Raw genomic sequence first — 21,262 nt, 5'->3', positions numbered from 1 at the left:
TATTCTCGTCTTTGAAACGTCTTTGAAATTTTTTTGGTTGCAGCAACGCTAAAGAGAGAAAATCCCAGACACAGCACAGATGGCCATTTTCTCGGGTGGGGACGCAAAATTTGAAGGACGGGGTGCAATTCTGATCAAAATGTTTTGACCCCTAAAATTTAAAGGGTACAATGCACACCTGTTCCCGCGTTTCTGCGCCACTGGTGCGGATCCCACTGGAACTTCCATGCCAAATTAGCCTATTTTCGCTTCAAGTGGACTTACTCGTACAAATTTTCAGAAAAATCCCTTTTTCCCCCTTCGATTTTCCCTCCGTCTGTCACACTGAACCCCGACACGTGACGTCACAGCTCGGTAGGCGGCAGAACCTGCCGCGCCGGATCACGTGGTGCCTACGCGGCTGACATGTCACAGTGTTGTGTGCGAGCAAGGCTGAGCCAGGACAAGCCAGAGAGCAGTAACAGAGATAAGGTGGAAGCGGACGGAAGGAACAAAGGTGCGCGGAGATGTGGGCGAGTGTGTGAAGTGGTGTTTTTGTTTACTGTTTTGTGCATGTGCTCCTGTGGAGGAAACCGTACCTGCGAGATTCGTGGAGGAACGTTTTCGGAGTGCACAAGGGTGAGTATCTCTCTCTCTGTCCTCTTTTACTGGTTCTTTGTAACCTGACCGCCTGCAACTCGTCGATCGAGGTTTTACCGTAAGGTTTGCCATTGAAACACCTTTCTGCTTACACGGTGTCTCTACCAGTCAAGAGAGCCAAGAAATCAACAGGTAAACCAAGAAAGTCAGGATTTTTTTTTTTTCACTGAATTTACAGTCCCGTAGCCAGGATTTTATTTCGGGAGTGGGCTCATCCCTTATGGGCACAGGCGTCGCCAGAAATATTTGTAGAGGGAGCAGGCCACTAATAAAACTTGATTAGTAAAAATAATAATGACAATAATATTTATTACCACGGTAATATAATTGCCATTTTACAACAATAACTATTATAAGTTATTAAAAATAAACCAATTTCAATCCACATTTATTGTTATAATTATATAAATGTAGAGGCTTTGGTATTAGATCCACCGCATGAGTGAATATCCAACACAGACTACTGTTGTCCATTATTTTCCTTACATTTTGTCCAGTTCGTGTACTGAAATTCATAGTTATTGTATTTTGTTATTTACTTTTGCACATTCCGGTAAAAAAAAGGCTTTATAAGTTATGGCGAAATTTTACTCATAAAGTTTATATTGTGTGACCTCTCACCAAGAAAACTATAAATTTTTGGGAGCTGTGGATCCATTTATTTTTTGGATTAAATGGTAGAATACAAGAATACGTACAACCTGGTTCATCTTTATACACTATTTTTTTCGTTCTAATAATTAATCCTGCTAAGGAAGTAAAATTAATTACCACTAACTAAGTAACTCTCTAGCCTTCTTAAACCCGAAGGTTCATGGCTGCAGCAACACAGACCTTCCATCTGTCCCTATCCTGAGCAAGATCTATATACTCTTTTCCATCCCTACCGATTTCCCTTAGGTCCATCTCAACGTTGTCCCTCCATCTTCGTCTTGGCCTTCCTACAGGTCTCTTACCATCAGGTTTCCCAACAAGAATCCTTCTTTCCTCTCCCATTCGTGCCACATGGCCTACCCAGCTAAGTCTTCTTGATTTAATTATTCTAATAATATCTGGACATGAATACAAATTATGCAGTTCTAAATTATGTAACTCACCTGTCTCCTCATCCCTTTTAGGTCCAAATACTTTCCTAAGGATCTTATTTTCGAATGCTCTCAATTTATGTTCCTCTTTCAATGTAAGAGACCAAGTTTCACATCCATATAATACTATAGGCAAAATTACTGTTTTGTATATTTTAACTTTTAGTTTCTTAGATATTAAACGAGAAGACAAAAGTTTATGAAGAGAGAAGTAACATGCATTTCCTGAATTAAGCCTACTTTTTATTTCCTCTTTAATATAATTTTCATTTGTTAATATTACTCCTAAGTATTTGGATTTGGAAACTGGTTCAAACGAGTTGTTATCAATAATTAGATTTTGATTATTACCTAACACTTGGTTTCGGCCTGTAAGCATATATTTAGTTTTCTCTTTGTTAACTTCCAAACCTATCTCTTTAGCAGTTTTGAAAAATTTTAGCATTATTTTTAATTGTATTTATATCATCCCCTAATAAGTCTACATCATCTGCATATGCTAACAACTGAGTCACACCGTTTAATTTTAGTTCTTCGTTAGTTTCTTTTACCTTCCTAACGGCGTATTCTAAGGCAAAATTAAAGAGCAATGGAGATAATGCGTCTCCTTGTTTTGAACCATCATGAATTGTAAATTTGTCAGACATATTAATATCCACACGAATTTTACAAGCTTCTTAGGTATTCCAAACTAAAATTAATTACCACACTATACACTATTTAAATTATATATTTGTATGATTTCCGGGGTGGCTTCAGCCCCCTTAGTCCTCCCCCTGGCTACGTGCCTGGTTACATACGTGTACTGGCATTTGATCCAATTGAATATTTGGAAATAAAAAATTGTGTTGAGTTGTGGTTTAGATTTGCTCACTTTGCTTAAGAATTACATTCTTGAATGCGTGAAGTTTTGTAAAATATTAAATATAGGAATGTGGCTATTCCCCATCCAGGTTGAAGTCTGAGGTAATTTTTACATCCATTAATTAAAGCAAGTACAGCTTCGGCCTTGTGGTAGGGCTTTGTCATTAAATAAAAACATATATTTTCTTGATTTTGCAATTATACCTAAGTAGGGGACGATTGATTGATCTGCTTTATTTGACTTCGCTTCTTGTGCCACTTTTGGCTAATTTGCGAAGATGGGGATGAGAGATGATATGATGAAATTGATGAATGGACACTCACAAACATCCAGGCCAGAATTCGAACCCGGCGGCGTAGGGCGAAGTGCTAACCATTCCGCTACGGGGCCGGCTAAGTAGGGGTCGATTAAATAAATGTTACGAAAAAGATGTGTCGAGAAAATGTCAAGAATTATGGATTTGTTATTTGGTAGACACCCTGTTCCAGTCTTATCGACCCCAAGAATAAAATAAAGCGATCGTAAATATTATTGTGAAGAAGTAAGTAATTCTCTCCATAGATAGCGCTAATGAACACACGGTATATTTACAGTTATTCAGAGGAACAATAAGCTAGAACTGTAGGACAATATGTACAAAATATGGGCTCGTATTTCGCGATATAGTCTTACATTTGAAGTGTTATATTTCAGGAATCCATTAATTACTTCGTTTAAACTATTCTACATTCTCGTAATATATTTCTCCACATTTGAAATTAAATTATGTAGGGTGTTTTAAGAATGTATCTTATTTGCATTAACTGTAACTTTTAAACTTGTAAACCGTACTCTCTGAGCTGGGACTATAGGAACTATCAAAGTTATTGCTTGGGAAAGGATTTTAAGGTGCAAAATTATGGTCGAGAAAGGGGAAAAAAGTTTCTGAAAAAGTTTTCAAAAATATGCTGATAAAATGTCTTTATTCAATGCTTTCTTTTTCTGCGCCTTCTGTATATAATGCGCGCGGACCGCATAGAGAACTGTGGTTGCGCGCGGACCGCATAGAGAACTGTTGTTCTGTTTTGTTGAAGTTTGTGTTTCCTCTCGCGGGTTTTGCTACATTATCTTGGGAACTATTGGGGCTGCAATGATTATATTACACCATTATATAGCTCTCGTTCTGCTCTACAAAATGAGACTATAGGAGTTTATGTAGCTGCTCAAGAAGAAAGAGTGAAAATCATTTATTTTTCTGTCCAAGATTTTAACAAAACATGAAAGAAAAGAAATGAAAAAGGTGCTGAAGCAAAGAGGAGGTAAAAAGTGAATAAATGTGCTAATCTCGCAAAAAGGTAGAACAAAGTGTGTCCATTTTACTTGATTTCATGTCCTAAAATATCTCAAACGATCAATATGAAGACATCTATATTTTGGAAAGATGCTGCAACTTAAAACCCGTTCCTAGTCTTTGCCATCGAGTGTTTCAAAGTTCAATTCCCAGCATGGACACCATTCAATATCTTGGGCCCCACTTTAACTTTGGATGGCCCGGTTACGTTATTCTATGTCCACACTGCATGTATTCAATGTATTGACGGACTGTACCCCACTTCGAGAATTATGGGCAATTCTTTTCAATTGATAAATTTCGATGCTTCATGTAATATAACATGTGCCTCGGGGCGCAGAAACCACAAATGTCAGAAATCCTTAATTTATATCGTTGTGTGAGAAGCAAAGTGACGAAACTCCAATTTATCGAATTTACAGGAGAGAGGAAATAATTAATTTTTAGGAATACATCAGACTTTTAAAGAGAGTAGGTAAATGGGACATACGTGACTCCACCTTACTGCTAAGGATTCCAAATAGAGCTATTCAGAGGAGTTTATTTATACAAGACTGAAAACCGTATGTTTAGACTTACGTTCCTGTGGTCATAGGCGTAACTTGGCGGGGGAACGGGCACTTGCCCCGCAAAATTTTCAGGTTAAAAAATTTACAACTTAGTTTTGTTAACCTCCTGGGGCCTTGGGAGCAAAGTATTGAAGAGTATATTTTTATAATTGCGCAAATGTAAGCTATTTAGCAAAATAGATCTCGACGTTATATTTGTGGAATGGAAAACTTATGCCTCCCCCTGTTAAGTCCCAAGTTTGATTCTGCCCCCCAAATTAAGGCCCAAGTTTCATTCTACCCCCCAAAAATAAGTACCAAGTTTGATTCTGCCCCCTAAATAAAGGCCCAAGTTTGATTCTGCCAAATGAAGTCCCAAGTTTGATTCTACCCCCAAATAAAGGGCCAAGTTTGATTCTACCCCCCCCCCCCAAAATTAAGGCCGAAGTTTAATTCTATCCCCAAAGTTAAGTCCCAAGTTAATTTGATTCTACGCTCCAAGTTTGATTCTGCCACCCCAAGGTTCCAATTTGATTCTGACTCCCCTCTCAAGACAAGTTTGATTCTGCCCACCCCAAAGTTAAGTCCAAAGCTTGATTTTGCCCCTCCCCCCAAAAAGTTAAGTTTCAAGGTCGATTTTGCCCCTCCCAAAGTTAGGACACAAGTTACGCCCATGCCTGTTGTTCTCATACGGCGATGCATCGTATCATGATCGACATTAGTATGTTCGATATATCGAAAGTCGTTACCGAACAGCCGTACTGTAGGGTAATCCCACAATCATACCGAAATATCAAATAGAAGCGAGTATGCCAGAAGGCGCGTCGTGTCAACATGGACAGCGGCAACTACAAATAGATGCTGGTCACGTGTGTTTGGTGATCGGAATGCCACAATGCCATCCGCGTTTGCTCTTTCTGTTGGGAAGGAAAGCCACACGCAGTCTGTGCGTGAAGTGCGAATGGAAGCGATGTGTTCACGTATGTGTACCAAGGCCTCGCGGGGAAAGTTGCAGTCTGAGAAACATTCACGTATTAGGAGCGCCATTCATGTTTTTTCTCTTCTTCGTAGCCTCCTGTTAGAAGCTTCACGAGACGTTGTTTTCTTTGTGTGTCTTCTCCACAGAAGACTCACACGTTATTTCCTCTTTGTTGTAGAAGTCTCACAGGAAATGATGTATGTATGCCTTCCATAAATGCTTCTCTGTTCTTTGTCAATGTCTCCATTTAATCCAAGGAGTTACAATCTCTGCAGAATATTCATTTCTTAAATTGTATAACATATTTAACATAAAGTTGAGGATGAATAGTGATAATCAGGGTTGGCAAGGTAATTTTACATAAATTACGCGTAAGTTACTATAGCTCTTTTCAGTTCTTACGTCGTGCGCTCTAGAAGCTGGCAGGGGAAGTGGGGAGCGGGGAACATGCCGCTGACCAACCAGAGAACAGACCACCTGGCGGTGGAGCCGAGAGTTACGCAGTTGCGGGAGGAAGCTGCAGCGCTAACTTCGTTCTGCACGTTGCTGTGTTGCCAATTCACCGCGTTGCTGATGGTGTTTTGCCCCAGTGTTGATTCCTGTTTGTTATGAGCGGAATGTAGGAATAACATACGTGGGAGTAATTGTTGTCGCGTCGTGTATTGCCTAACTGCATTGTTTCTTCGATAAACATGTATGTGGCATGTGATGTGACGTTTATTTGTACTCTCGTTGTTCCATAGGGAGCTTTGTGCTTATTAACGCAGTAAGTATCGTACGATGGCAAACAGGAAAGAGGTAGTTTGTAGCCAATGCAGGAAAATAATCAATAGGGTTCATGGATATTTTCAAAAGGAAGCAGAAAACAGTGGCCCCTTGGTAAGTGTGCACAAAGTGCAACAGAGAGTGTTGGAAGCTTGTGGAGTGAGTACGCGAACTGTGCAGCGTATTGTTAGGGAAGGCAAAGACAGTCTTGAGGCGTCGGGTTCCATGTCATTTGAATCACCGCGCAAACGAATCAAAAGGAACAGTATCACAAAGGCAATCGACGGTTGCGATAAAGATATAATAAGAAGAATTATCCTCGGGTATTATGTAAAGGATGAATATCCAACACGTTACGCGTTGTGCCCGCGGGTAAAGGTGGGCGCATTATTGTTTGTCACGTAGGTTCCAGTCACACTGGTTTTCTACAGGAATGTAAATTAGTTTTCCGTGGTTTTTGCAGTTTTTAGATACGCTTGACGAAAGGAACATCAAAGACGCAGTGATTGTAATGGACAATGCTAGCTAACATTCGGTACAGTTGGAAAGAATTCCTACAACGTATACACTTGAAATCATACACTTATCGGTATTCTACTGACCACAAGATGGAGATAATACGCATTCTCAGGCCATACGCGAACAATGGGACGTCTGTATTTCATGGTTCTTTCGATTTCAACTCCTCTTTCCCGCTACTCTGGCAACGCTGTAGTCTCTCTCTCTAACCGGCCTGTCTCGTTGCGCTGGATAGGTCGTTTCCCCGCTCTCCACTTCCCCTGCCAGCTTCTAGAGCGCACGCCGTAACAACTGAAAAGAGCTATAGTACAGTAAAACCGCGTTAATCCGGACAGGCCAAAAAAAAAAAAAAAACAGAATGCAAGGTTTTGAATGTGGCTAGAAGTCAACAATCACATTCGTCATATTGCTCCGTAACGGGTAACAATACGTATACCCAATGTCCATGGGAGAACTTCCCAAAGAAAAGGCAGTCAACCACTGATGAAATTCTGTTTCCAGCAGACTTTCGGGAAGAAGTCGCATTGACACAGTAATACCCTCGGCATATTCTCGTAAAACTCTGGTCACTATAATACGTGGCCGTAGAAACCTATGCCCTTTAAATACACCATAATAAATGTGTCTCGTTGCTATAAACGGAGTTTTAATGCACTTTCTACTGTTCTTTTAGGTTATTTCGTTAAACCGGTCAACTTATCTCCCCCATTAGTCCGGATTAACGAGGTTTTACTGTAATTTACTTTGCGTAGAAAACCAGATTTATACGCAGATGTAAAAAACCAATTTTCTTTCGTAAGTCATTATCTCACATTTTAAACATTCTCTTACATATTTAAGCACAAAATCTTTATTTTCTGAAGATTTGTTTCTGTAGCCACCTCACGCCCTCATCCACACTGACAGATTTTTTAAAATAGAACTGTTCTTCCCAATATTTTTTTTTTAAAAAAATTGAGAAACCCGTTGATATATACGTATTGCACTTGTACAAGGTGCATTCAATAAATAACCGGAATAATAATGTAAACAAACTAAAATACGACCGTGATTGTTATATGTTAAGTTATTTTGTGAAGGCATCTGTAACGTATTCAAAGCTGGGGCTGGCACGCCTGCCTCGCGCACGGGACGCTGGGAAACAGTTACACAAGATGGCGGCACCCTTACAGGAGTGCTCCAATCTGGAGCAGGGAAGTGTCGTGAGATTTTTGTTGAGTGAAGGCGTGAAACCAATAGAAATTCATCGCCGCATGACAGTTTAGTACGACGGTAACAACTGTATTAGTCGATGACAAGTGTACGAGTGCTCAAGGGAGTACCGGAAAGGTCATGTTAACTTTGTTTTGGGACCACAAGGGGACAATTCTTGAACATTACATACCCAGAGGTCATAATGTAAACAGTACCACCTACTACAACCTTTTGCGCGAAAGACTGAAACCAACCGTTCTGTAGAGACGACGTGGTCTGGTGTCCACTGGTGTGCTTTTGTTTCAAGACAATGCGAGACCACACACTGCCAGTGTCACATTGTCTACCATCGAGGACCTAAAGTTTGAGTCCTTACCCCACCCTTCATATTCGCCCGATCTCGCACCTTCCGATTTCCACACCTTTGGTCCACTCAAAGATGCACTAAGTGGATCGAGGTTCCAGAATGACGGCAAAGTCAAGTTAGTAGTGCATGAGTTGTTACGCACGCGTCCAAAATATTTTTTTTCATGGGGAATCAGTGCCCTTATCAAGCGCTAGCGTAGGTGCATTGAACTACGGGGGGGGGGGGGGCAATGTTGAAACATAGTACTGTAGTTCATCTGGTACTTGCAATAAATATTTGTTACAACATATTTCCGGTTATATATTGAATGAGCCTCGTACTTGTATTTATAACATAGCATAATGACAATTTATTTGGATTGGATTTCAAAGTTTTAGTAACACTTTCAAATTCCTATTTCATACGTACATACAAGTAGAACTTTTTTTAAAAAACAAAACACGTTGATTGTTACTTGTTATACGTTATGTACTGAAAAAGAAAGTAATGATTGTAAAGCGGAAGAAGTGTTGTTCATGGGACAATTAGCAATGAATGCCTACCTACTAGTGTAAAAATGTAATGAAGAGAATAGTTAACTACTTATTTTTTGTTTATAAAATTCCTATGTGAGAGTACATACAAATTCTGAAAAAAAGTTTTTTAAAGCCTTTATTTTTTCATCCACTGCCAACTGCCATGCATAACCATCGCAAAAGACATGTTTTCTTTTTTTTGTTTGTTTGATTCTAGTTTTTGACGTACTTTAAGTTTTTTACGAGTAATTGCACAACCCTGTTGATAACAGTAAGCAATACGACATGCGAACCTCTGATCTCTGTAAAAGTCCCCGAATATGTTTCTAATTCTCTGCGTTGAATGCTCAAAGAATTATGTATGGTCCCATTCAAATGTTAGTGTTTTACTCGCTTTGTAGAAGTATGAACAATGTTGAGGTCTTTAAGTTGTTCTGATAAAGAAGATTTCGCTACAGCGCCAAATAGTTCGCACGGACGACGCTAGATAGCGTACGGAATCGAGATCTTCTTCAAGCGATATTTACACGCATAACCGTAATTTGTCTGTGGTAGTGGGCCCTCAAATATGGATCGTTAAGTGAAAGATGCAGTGACATTGAAACTTAAGTCAACATCTCATGTTAAAGTTTAGTTTATGAGTATGGGATGAAACTACCAAGGTGGATGTATACGATTACTGTTACATTAAAATTCTTTTGTTATTCATTTTTTCAAATTCTGAAGAATGTTGTAGTAATTCAATCTCTCTTTGTGCAAGTTTGAAAAGTGTTTGGTTTGATGTGATGTTTTAAGTCCACTATATGCACAGTAAGGCTAATCGGAACTGGACCTACAGTTTAAAGTGGGATCCGAACCACTATGTGCCTCAACCGAGTATCGAACCCGGGACCCCTTGATTACAAGGCGATGACGCTACCACTGCCCCATCGGGGAATCCCTTGAAAAGTGTTAATTTTGATGCTACGAACCCTTAAAAAATAGCACTTTTCATCCTGTATATATGCAGCCAGATTCACGGTTGCCAGTGTCATATAATTTACGACACTGACATTAACATCCCAAGTTACACCTATCTATTCGTTAAAGAACGATGCGAGTTTGGTAAGATTCTAGCAACACTTGTTGCACAATATTGATGAAAACTGTTGGAAATAGTTATATCAGTAGTATTTCCCTAGAAAATTTCCAAAACACACTTTATGTACTCCGTCCCGGTTATCTCTGGAGCAAACGAACGAAAACAAGTCTCTGCGCAAGTGGTGACGCTAGACGGCTCCACCAATGAACACGTGCGAGGGAACGGGATTGCGTGGAGGAGGAGGCGACTGCTGTTACCAGCCTTCGCAGCAGCGTGTACAGCTTCGGTCTGCCCACTCGATCCCCCCCTTTTCTCTGCCGCTATCACTATCAGTGTTGCCACATGGAGGGAAATTTCCCTTTTTGAAGGAAAATTCGATTGAAAAATGCAAAAATTTCTGGGAAATTTGAAGACATCGGACTCAACATTTGTTCAGGTTATATTGATTTGGTGTTTTAAGTCCACTTTATTCACAGTAAGGCTAATCGGGACTGGACCTACAGTTTAAAGTGGGATCCGAACCACTATGTGACTCCACCGGGTATCGAACCCTGGAACCCTTGATTACAAGGCGACGACGCTAACACTGCCCCAGCATATAGATGCCAGTTTCATATCTATACATATTGTGTTATTTCTTACTTGCACTCCTTTCAGCACAAGCCAAGATAACTGTCCAATCATGCTTGACCAGGGTTCGAACCCGGATATGTGGCCCAGTAGCAAAAAAGCTGACTATAAACATGTATATGATGAATTTGTTTAACATATTTCACATGTAAGAACATGGACAAACGAAAACACTCTTGTTGTTATTACTTGTATTATTACTATGATTTTATTAGATGAAGGGGAAAATTAAGCTAGAAAGGGAAATTGTACCCTCAGGTTATGGCAAAAGTAGCTGCTTATGCGAGGCCTTCCTCCAGAAAAAACGGAACGGAGTATAAGATAGTTCGACCACTCCCGAAAAGAGATGTTTGGCTACGGTCAATGCATGCGTGTGTGGGAGAGGGAAGGAGCGAGGGGGAGGGGGGGCGAGAGAGGAAGAAGATTATCAGTTTTTCCAACCACCCGTGAGTTAGTACAGACTAAGTTGAGCGTTTTCCAAGAATCAAGAAACATTACATAAGAGAGCAATGGGTTCGCCATAATAATTTCTCGTTGTCGTTGACTTACTGCACGTTTTTGTCCGTGGGGACAGGTTATACACAACCTGTTCAACCCTGGTCTAGCCCCGTGAGCCAGAACGTGCTTCTTGGAAACTATCGGAAAGAACTTGTGCGCGAATTACGTAACATTTGAATGCGTTCTTCGACGAAACAATAGGAAACAGCTGGAGTTTCGCGCATCAAAATATGCATCTTGAGTGCATCAGCCGATGTAACCATGCGTGAAATTATTGTTCTTCGTAACTTCATACTATTTACTATATTATCTTGAGATCCTTTGACACCGAACATATCCCTGAGGGTCATTGATGCATGTATAGCACGAATTAGTCGTCAGGGCACAATACAGGGTGTATCATAAGTAATAGCGCAAACTGACACAGTTGAAAGTACACGGTAATAGAAGCAAGAAAGTCTCAGTAAACATATGTCTGCAAACGAGCCGTTTTCGAGATAATTGCGAATGTGTGGTTACAAGCCGCCACTGACTTCATTGTTTGTAAACGTCGTCCTAGTTGGTAAAATGTATTCTTCGTTGCTGTAAGGTTCCATTTTCACTATGCAGGACAGCACAACTGGCGTCACTCCCACACGATTAGACTGTGTACTGATTGTATCCATCCTGTTTGATTACAACGCCACCTCTCGGAAATGTTCTGTTTTGTAAACAAGGAGGAAACCTCGGAACGCGCAAGGAGTAAAGCACTCGATGTTTACAAAATGCAATCAGTGACGGCTTCTAACCACACATTCGCACACATTACTAGCATTTTACCAACTAGGACGACGTTTACAAACATATATATATATATATATATATATATATATATATATATGTATAACTGTACTTAATTTACTACTCGTGTATAAAAATATGTAAACCCCGAGTTTCTCCAACTGAATGTAAAGTGTTTTCCAAAAATCTACTCATTTTTATGCCCCCCCCCCCCATATACTCTCGTCTACAGCGATGAAGAAAAGCGGTGCTCAATAATAAATACGACAAAATGCTAAGTACTGTATTATGGCCAAAGGGCCACTCTTTTATCTTGTTTCTTATGTATGAGGGGGTATTTGCCCCCTCTCGCTGAGTGTTTCGTTAGGATTTCATATGATGGCACGTTTCAGTATCGTCTGTGATAAAGTGAAGTTAAATTTGACAAACATACTTTTTTCATTCGTCATAATTGTCTCCATCGGCCCAAGATGTATTCCCAACTGACCGCTCGCACTTCTCCAGTGCAAATACCTCAACTGGAACAACTCGCTCCTTGATCTGGTTCAATGGCTTTTCGGTTCCTGCACCAGTCTTCCGTCTGAACGACCGGCTTTGTCGACAGATCCTCCGCCTACGGACAGGCAGGAGGAAGTGCAGGAACAGGCAGCCCTCAGCCACATACCAGGATCCTCTGTTACTTACGTTTCAAAGCCAGCCTAACAAATGTACAGGGCTGTGTTGCAAAATACAGGGGATTCCATTGTCTAATTGAATTCCTACTTAGATACACAACTGTGTTGGTTTGATTGGCTAAATGATTTGCTTTATTTTACTTCGCTTTTTGTGCCACCTTTGGCTAATTTGCGAAGATCGGAATGAGTGATGATATGATGAAATTGATGAATGGACACTCACAAACATCCATGTCCAGGCCGGGATTCGAACCCGGGACCCCTGGCGTCGTAGCGCGATGTGCTAACCACTCCGTCACGGGGGCCGGCACAACTAGGTTGGATCAACCTTCTAAAAGATTTACGATTTATTTGGCTTATTTTACATCGCTTTTCTGCCACTTTTGGCTAATCGCGAATTTATTGATTGATTGAGTTGGTGTTTTAAGTCCAGTTTATGCATAGTAAGGCTAATCGGTACTGGACCTACAATTTAAAGTTGGATTCGAACCACTGCGCCATCGGGAAGGCCCGACTAAACGCGAAAATGAGGATGGGTCATGATATTATAAAACTGATGAATTGTGGAACCCTCAAAAAACTCCTATATTCAGGCTGTGATTCGAACTTAGGCCCCTTGCAAACACACAAAGTGTTGTTAGGGAAAAGTAGTACTGAAATATCAAAATGTAGTGTAAAAATAAAGCAAAGAAACCAAGCCAAGCCAAACATATGTTGCTATTCCTGCGTCGCTCTTATATCCGGCGCGGGAACCGCCTTTATCGCAGTGACCCTCTGTTGCCGCGTTTCCCTACGAAGATACTCACGGTCAAACAGTGCTTGGTCAAGAAGTGGCAACATTAAAATCCCTCCTCCCCGAAGCAGCCAGCTGGGAAACAGGATTTTGTCAAAATAGCCGTTCTGCGCTGTCATTGCACACCTGCTAGTACGACGTCCCGGGAATAGATGTTACTTGGTACCTTTTTCCGTAATAATTTTGAAACACGCTTTTGTTATTGTCGAACGTTCAGCCAGCCCGAAAATAATCCTGTCTACGTCCCTGACCGAAAAAGGTTCTCCTCATGGAAAGGTGGAATTTTAAACACCGACCTGCCAACACTGCAAGGGACATCCTCTGTACGAGAAGTGTCGAAGTGTACATCCTGGACATAGCAAGAAAAGGACAGCATAATTCAGTTACATTGTCTGCGAAGACAGGGCTGAGGTTAACTCAGGTGACACTAATACGCTCCACGGCGAACTTTCTTTTCGCAGTGTTGCCAACGCCCAACACCGTAAAGGAGCTAAATCACACACGATAAACGAAACTGAAATTTATGTTCATGGAGCCGGAGTACTGATGGGGCCAATTCTCAAACGAGAACGAGCCCGACTCTTGTAAAATCGAGACGAAATAGAGATTCTCGTCTTGTTCGAGACTTTGGTAAACGAGAATGAACGTTATTTTAAGATTTGATCTAAAGCACAGTTTATTTGTAGTTTTCTGTATGTGGTTCACTACAATTACAAGTTAACCCATCAATGAAAAAATGTGACTTTGTGCTACGTGGTTGCCTACATAGAGAAAATACCGTTATCGATACCTTGTAGCGTCAACTTGACGGCTCAAGTCGGCCCCCGTGTCGAAGTGGTTAGCACATCGCGCTACGACGCCAGGAGTCCCGGGTTCGAATCCCGGCCTGGGCATGAATGTGAGTGTCCATTCATCAATTTCATCATATCATCACTCACCACCATCTTCGCAATTAGCCAAACGTGGCACAAAAGCGAAGTAAAATAAAGCAAACCAATCATTGACGGCAGTGTTGCCGCATGAAGGGAAATTTCCCATTTTGAAGGGAAATTTGGAGCTAATTTTAAGTGAAAAGGGAAATTTGATGAGAACTAGCGAATTTTCATGGAAATTTTAAGACAGACTAAACATTAATTATATTAAACATGATAACAGATTCCAGTTTTGAAAATGAGAACTTATTATTTTTTTTATTTTGTCGTATACTTTGTTCTGAGAGGAAGGGTGGAATTTGGGTTGACCCACATCTGGCTACCGTTTGCGGATCACAAAAATGTGATTTTCCACACAAACTCTTCATATGTGCGTCTTACTATTTGTGTAGAATATTTTTAATTTTCTTCTGATGATGTGATGAAGACAAGGGGCATTGGCCTCCCTAAATCCAATCTCTGTTTTTGTGTTTTTTGCTTTTTACTGATGAAAATCTTCAATTGCCAACTATAATATAGTTTTAGCTTTCATCTCAAAACAAAAAAATTAGCTTGGTTTAGAAATAAAATATAAATCTTCCAAAAAACATTTAAAAGTTATTGATTTTATTGTTTATTTATTTGGTTTATTTTACTTCGCTTTTCTGCCACTTTTGGCTAATTGCAAAGATGGGGATGAGTAATGATATGATGAAATTTATGAATGGACACTCACAAACAGCCATGCCCAGGTCGCGATTCGAACCCGGTACCCCTGGCGTCGTAGCATTTAAAAGTTAAATTGATTAACATTTTATACATACATACGAACATGGGTCAACGATAATATTTAATTATTATTATTATTAATAATAATTCTTTAGATGAAGGGAAAAAATGGGCGAAAAAGGGAAATTTTACCCCTTGGAAAGGGAAATTGTGCTTACAGATTGTGGCAACACTGATTGACGGTTCAAAGGGGAAAACAATGTTTTTTACCTGGATTTTATTATACACAAGACGGCAATGAAGGAAATATATGTTAAGGACAATAATTGGAAAATAAAAGGACAACTGACATCTCTTCCAAAAATATTCAAATTATTGTATTTATTCAATTTATATAAAGGTTATTGGCAAGTTAACAGGCCCAAGGTTCAAATGTCCTTTTGCTCGCGGTCTGTTATCAGTGTGTAGTTGTTAGGAGCCAGATATAGTTCTGGGGCCTCCACGATGGCGCAGTGGGAGCGTCGTCGCCTTGTAATCAAGGGGTTCCCGGGTTCGATAGCCGGTGGAAGCACATAGTGGTTCGGATCCCACTTTAAACTGTGCATAAAGTGGACTTAAAACATGAAATCAACCAGATATGGTTCTAACCTAGCAGAGTTGGCAACACTGTAGCAATGGCTCGAGACGTGTGAAAAGCATGTACTAAAATGCGAGGAACGATTGTTCCTTTCTAGCAGCGGCAGACAATATGGCGTCGACTGGCGCTTATTTTTACCCACGTTATTCTGAATGCAATGTATGAATGTCTTTCCATTGTTGTTCGTGAGTGGGCTCGGTACCGGATTTTCAAGTAATCTATTGTTGCGGTGGGTGGCCTTGGAGAAGTACAACTCTTGGATAAACAATACGTAATGGCTACTGCATTCATGCGTACCGGAATTATAGGCTTTGTTGCTTGATATGGTTTATTTTATTTCGCTTTTGTGCCACGTTTGGCTAACCGATGAGGATGATGTGATGAAGGGACACTCACACAGAACACCCAGGCTGAGGTCAGGGTTCCATCCCGGAACCCCTGGCGTCGTAGAGCGCTATGAGAGGCGTGGTTCTCACCATTCCATGAAGAAAGTCTCATGTGTTTAAAACCTTTTGTTTACCAACTATCTATAAATAGATATGTCTAGGTATACCCCTTGTTTACCAGCTATCTATATATAGATACCTCGAAAAGGTCGTAGTTTTTACGTCATAATGTCGCTATTTTTCGCTGGAATTGCGATTGTCTTCTTTTATATTATTGTTAACACATATTCTGCACCGTAAAGACTTGTTCTTCCAATAAGGGGGAATGGCGGGAAAATGGCAGCTTCCTTTGAAACTGAGTCAGTGGCGCACAGACATGTCGTTTGAGGGAGCTACGAGTCGTGTTCAATTGCTCGTATGATAATAGTGCAATTATTTTCTTGTTCCAGACATGCCAGCTATCATTTCCTTCTGTATTTTGACAATGTCCTGTACTTTGTTGCCCGAGGAGGGGGGGGGGGGCAAAACCCATTTTTTTTGGAAATGTTGGAATTTTCCGGTTCCTCCCTTCCCCCCGCATCCATATATACACTCATTGTGCATAAATTGTATGTAGTCCGAATCTATGGTTCATTCCGCGTATAACGGTACTTGTTTCGTCCGTCTAGGGCAATTAGCTTCGGACCAGTGGCGTACAGACATATCGTTTTTGGAGTACAAGTCGTGTTGTATTGTTCATATCATAATAGTGCAATTATTTGCTTGTTCCAGACATGCCAGCGATCATTTCCATGTGTATTTTGATAATTTTCTGTAGTTTGTTGCCCGAGGAGGGGTGGAGGGCAAAACCCATTTTTTTGGAAATATTGGAATTTATAAGTTTCTCCCCCACCCCCCACAAATACACTGAATGCGCATAAATTTTATATCGTTCGATTCTCTGGTTCATTCCGCATATAACGCTATATAAATGATCCATCTACTGTAATTAGTCTCCAAGTTACAGTCGTTTGAAGGTAACACTGTAATTTCCTCAAAATTGGCCCGGTCACTGGGAGCTTACCAGCGAAAATGGGCTTGGTAAACAAAAGATGAGGTATCACTACGCTCATCTTAGAAACCTGGGATGCAATGCAATGAATGTCCCTTTCTCAAGTCACTCAAATGTGATCCTCACTTCCACGTAGTACACCCTGGACTGCATTGTTGCAGACTAACGAGGCTCTGGCGTCAAGATTGATTGATTGGCTTGGTGTTTTAAGCCCACTTTATGCACAGTAAGGTTAATCGGGACTGGACCTACAGTTTTAAAGTGTGCTGTCCATATGTTTTATGATTGTCTCTTCATTTTTTCATCTCCTCACAAACCATTCTCATCTTTAGAGTTATTCAAAAATGGTAAAAACGCGATGTAAAATGAACAAATCAATCAATCTTAAAAAAAACAGTAAAACTTCTCAATAACGGACAGGACTGGGGGAAAAATAAATGTCTGCTATTCAGAAAAAGTGTAGGATGTTACACAATACAATAAGCATATTACAGTACGTAATTTACGAACATTTAAGGAACAAAATACTGTACTACATACGGTAAATTTAAATTTACTAAAGTATCCCTGCATACATTACAAAGTTCAAGAATAAAAATACAGCAGACGTAGTGTAATCCTTTGTTAAATTACTGCATTCAAAATGACACACTTCTCAAGATAACCACAAAGAATACGGTCTTCTGTCTGCACTTTTAAAAACAAATACGTTCAGTGTAACATGAAACAATGCTCGTTACTGCGAAATACTGGCCATTGTTGTGTCGAATTCTAGGAATTCCGACAGTTTTCTTTGAGGCTGTCCGTTATTAAGAAGTTTTATTTGCATTGGGAAGTATGTAGTTTTCAGTGTCAGCGTCCGTTATTCAGAAGTAATATTATCATTAAACCCCATGTATTTCTGCCGGGGAATTTAAAACTGTCCGCTATTCAGAGGTGTCCGTTAGGAGACGTTTTACTGTATTTAGTCACAACATCTGCTAGCTTTAAAAAGGTGGAGGATAGTACAAGATGAAAGTTCTAGCAGTCATTAAACAAATAGAAAAGCAAATACTATAACTGCATAAGCAGCTGTGTAGTTGTGTGTGTGTATATATATATATATATATATATATATATATATATTAAATGAAAACCATTCTAGACAAGATTCAGAGATGCCAGAACTTAGACAATTCCTAGTGGGAGAAGTTGAGCTTGGCTTTGAGGACTCTTGTACACGCGAGTTGCTTCGGAACACTTGGAATATTTTGAAGGTGTCGGAATGGTATTATGTTCGTCACAGGAGAACACAAAACACAATTGATGAAAACATGACAAGATAAGATACATACCCTACTTCGGCCATTGAGTCCTCTACGACATGGGCTGTTCACTCTTCTTCGCTGTTGGCTCCTCTGGTCATCTGTCCGGTGAATTCTTCGGAACGTCATCTACGGCGTGCACACCTCTGTGCTGCGAACAACTCGTATGGTCATCTATGCAGTGGGCTGGAAATATGAAATGTGGGATTACACACGGTAATATAACTTAAAAACATATATCTATTGATTCAACATCTGCTACCTTTTAATAGAGAGATAACAAGATGCAAGTTTCAGCAGTCATTGAAAAATGAGAGAGAAGCATATATAACTGTAGCAGCAAGTGTGGAGGTATATTAAAAAGAACATTCTAGACAAGATTCAGAGCTGCCTGAATTAGACTATTTCTAGTGCCAGAAGATAAGCTTAGTTTTGATGGCTTTGGTTGGTTAGATGCTTGGAAAGAATTGAAATTTTTTGAATGTGTTGGAATGGGATTATGCTACTATGAATGCTGGGGAGAATGTCCATGTATTGAAGGCGTCTAGTTTTTCTGCTTTGCAGTACCGGGATCAAAATAATATCCAGCAAGAAGAGTTAGGTGGGCAGGTCCTGTGCCACGAATGGGAGGGGAGAGAAGGGTTTACTGGATCCTTGTTGGGAAACCTCATGGTAAGAGACCAGTAGGAAGGCCAAGACGAAGATGGAGGGGTAGCGTTCAGATGGACCTAAAGGAAATCGGTAAGAATGGAAAAGATTGGATTGATCTTGCCCAGGATAGGGACAGATGGAAGGCTTGTGTTGTTGCAGCCATAAACCTTTGTGTTTAACAAGGCTAGATTGATTGATTGATTGATTTAGTTTATTTTACTTCGCGTTTTGTGCCTCTTGGCTAATTTGCGAAGATGGGGATGAGTGATGAAATGATGAAATTGATGAATGGACATTCACAAACAACCAAGCCCGACCAGGATTCGAACCCGGGACCCTTGGCGTCGCGGCGCGATATGCTAACCACTCGGCCACAGGGTCGGGCACAAGGCTAGAGAATGAGTGAGTAGACAAAACATTCATAGTGCAAAATGCATAAAAACATGAAATGAAAAGATATGACGTGATACCCTACCTTAGTCGTAGACTCGTCTGGGACATGGGCTGTTCATTCTTCAGCGCGTTGTCTCATCTGGTCATCTGTTCCCGGTATCTTTGACCGCTCTGGGCATACGAGGACCCTCGTAGATGTTAATCTATGCAGTGTGCTACTTTGTCCTAGTTTCCGAAAGAAATAAGAAATGTGGAACTACACACGAAATGTTATTTAATATTTGAATTCCGTTACTTCTTGATTCTCATTTTTAAAAATGAGATTAGTTATAAAAATTAATGGAAATTACTATTGATTGTAGACCGTCATCAGTAGAAGTTGTTATTGTTGATTTAATTTATTTTACCTTAGTTTTCTGTCACCTCTGGCTAATCGCGACGATGGGAATGAATGGCGAGAAGATGAGATGGATGAAGGGACAAACATTAGGGGCAACACAACCCAAGCTCCACCGAATATTATGCTCGTTGTGGGTGCAGGCGCCAGATCTTCGTAAGCATGTAAATGCAGATAAGGCCGTGCTGCGTGAAAGAGAGGTTGACATTCGAATGCTTTTTGAGATCAACGCTTACATCCCAATCATTAGTGGGGTAAAGTAGTGACCCTATTCAAAGGGACCCAAATCTCAACCTCCCTTCCACTCTGGATGCAATTTGCAGACTAACGAGTCTTTGGCGTCTGGACTCACCGCCACTATAATGCTCTGTGGGGCTTGTGCTGTGTCGTTTGCATATGTTTGTGACTGTCCTTTCATATATGTCATTGTAATCAAGGGGTCCAGGGTTGGATACCCAGTGGAGGCACGGCCGTAGGCAGAAAAAAGTTTCGGGGGGGTTCATTCATAATTGTTCCCATGGGCGTCGCCAGAAATTTGACTAATAGAAATAATAACAATAATTGTACAATAATTATTAAAATTTCATAATAATAAAACAATTTTATTCCATAATAATACTATTAATAATTATTATTATTATATTATTGTTATATCATTGAGGGGGGCTTACTCAATCCAGCAGATGAGTGAATATCCAGCACAAGTTTCTTTTTGTTTTTTTACGTTTCATACAGTGTGTACTGAAATGCACAATTATTATACTTCGTCATTAAACTTTAGACACCTTCAAGAAAAAGCTTTAAAAGTTAGATGGAAATTTTAGTCATAAAGTTTTTGTTGTTTGACTTTAAAATTAAATTTTTGGAATTTTGAAAAGTGTGGAAGCAGTTATTATTTTTAAAAACTTAGCCTGGTGCGTGGATTGTAACCTCAATCGCGAACGTAATGCGCTACAGAACTAGAGATCCTAGGTTTGAACTCCTATCAAGGGGGGATTTTCGACTTTATCGGACAGGGAATTTAAAAGCTGGAAAGGGAATTTTGGGACAATCATAAGGGAATCTTCAGTCTATATTCCTTGTGACGCAGGGGCAACACTGGAAAGATGACAGCAGAAGTGAAAATGGAGGGGTTGCGGGTTGGTTACGATTCTGAGAATAAATCCTGTTTCACTCAACTTTCAGAATTCCAAATGTATGAAAATTCTAGCTCGATCGTTTCAACATTGTCTCCTTGTACTTTTGTGATGCTTCGAAAAAAAATTGAAAATTTGTTACAGATTTTGGTTTCTGAACTTCCATTAACCCAACATCTCAGAAGTTTCGGGGGGGGGGGTTGAACCCTAGAAACCCCCCTCTAAATACGGCCATGAGTGGAGGCACAGTGGGTCTTCCAGTAGCTCCAGTCCCGATTTGCCTAAATGTAAAGTTCCTCGTGCATGCAGCACCTTGCCATGAAAACACAATTAGAGGATATGGGGGGTAAGGCGCCACACATTCTCGATCTCGGCCATCAGCACCACGCAAAGGCCGTCTTTACC

The 21,262-nt window shown here is 40.3% G+C and overlaps 1 protein-coding gene across 1 annotated transcript in view; it reads left to right on the top strand.

Moving 5' to 3' along the window:
* Nucleotides 1-461: 461 nt before the first annotated feature.
* LOC146002332 (5-hydroxytryptamine receptor 1B-like) overlaps nt 462-21,262 on the top strand; it is a 61,048-nt gene continuing 40,247 nt past the window's right edge. Inside the window, exon 1 of the mRNA XM_083140061.1 lies at nt 462-618. The gene's annotated coding sequence lies outside the window, so the exon portion shown is untranslated. The remainder of the gene's footprint in view (nt 619-21,262) is intronic.

The sequence above is a fragment of the Lepisma saccharinum genome, chromosome 18 (genome assembly GCF_977018435.1).
Source record: "Lepisma saccharinum chromosome 18, izLepSacc3.1, whole genome shotgun sequence".
Lineage (NCBI taxonomy): Eukaryota > Metazoa > Arthropoda > Insecta > Zygentoma > Lepismatidae > Lepisma > Lepisma saccharinum.
Note: the sequence above shows the minus strand (reverse complement) of the source record. Positions and strands in the feature narration are given on the sequence as shown.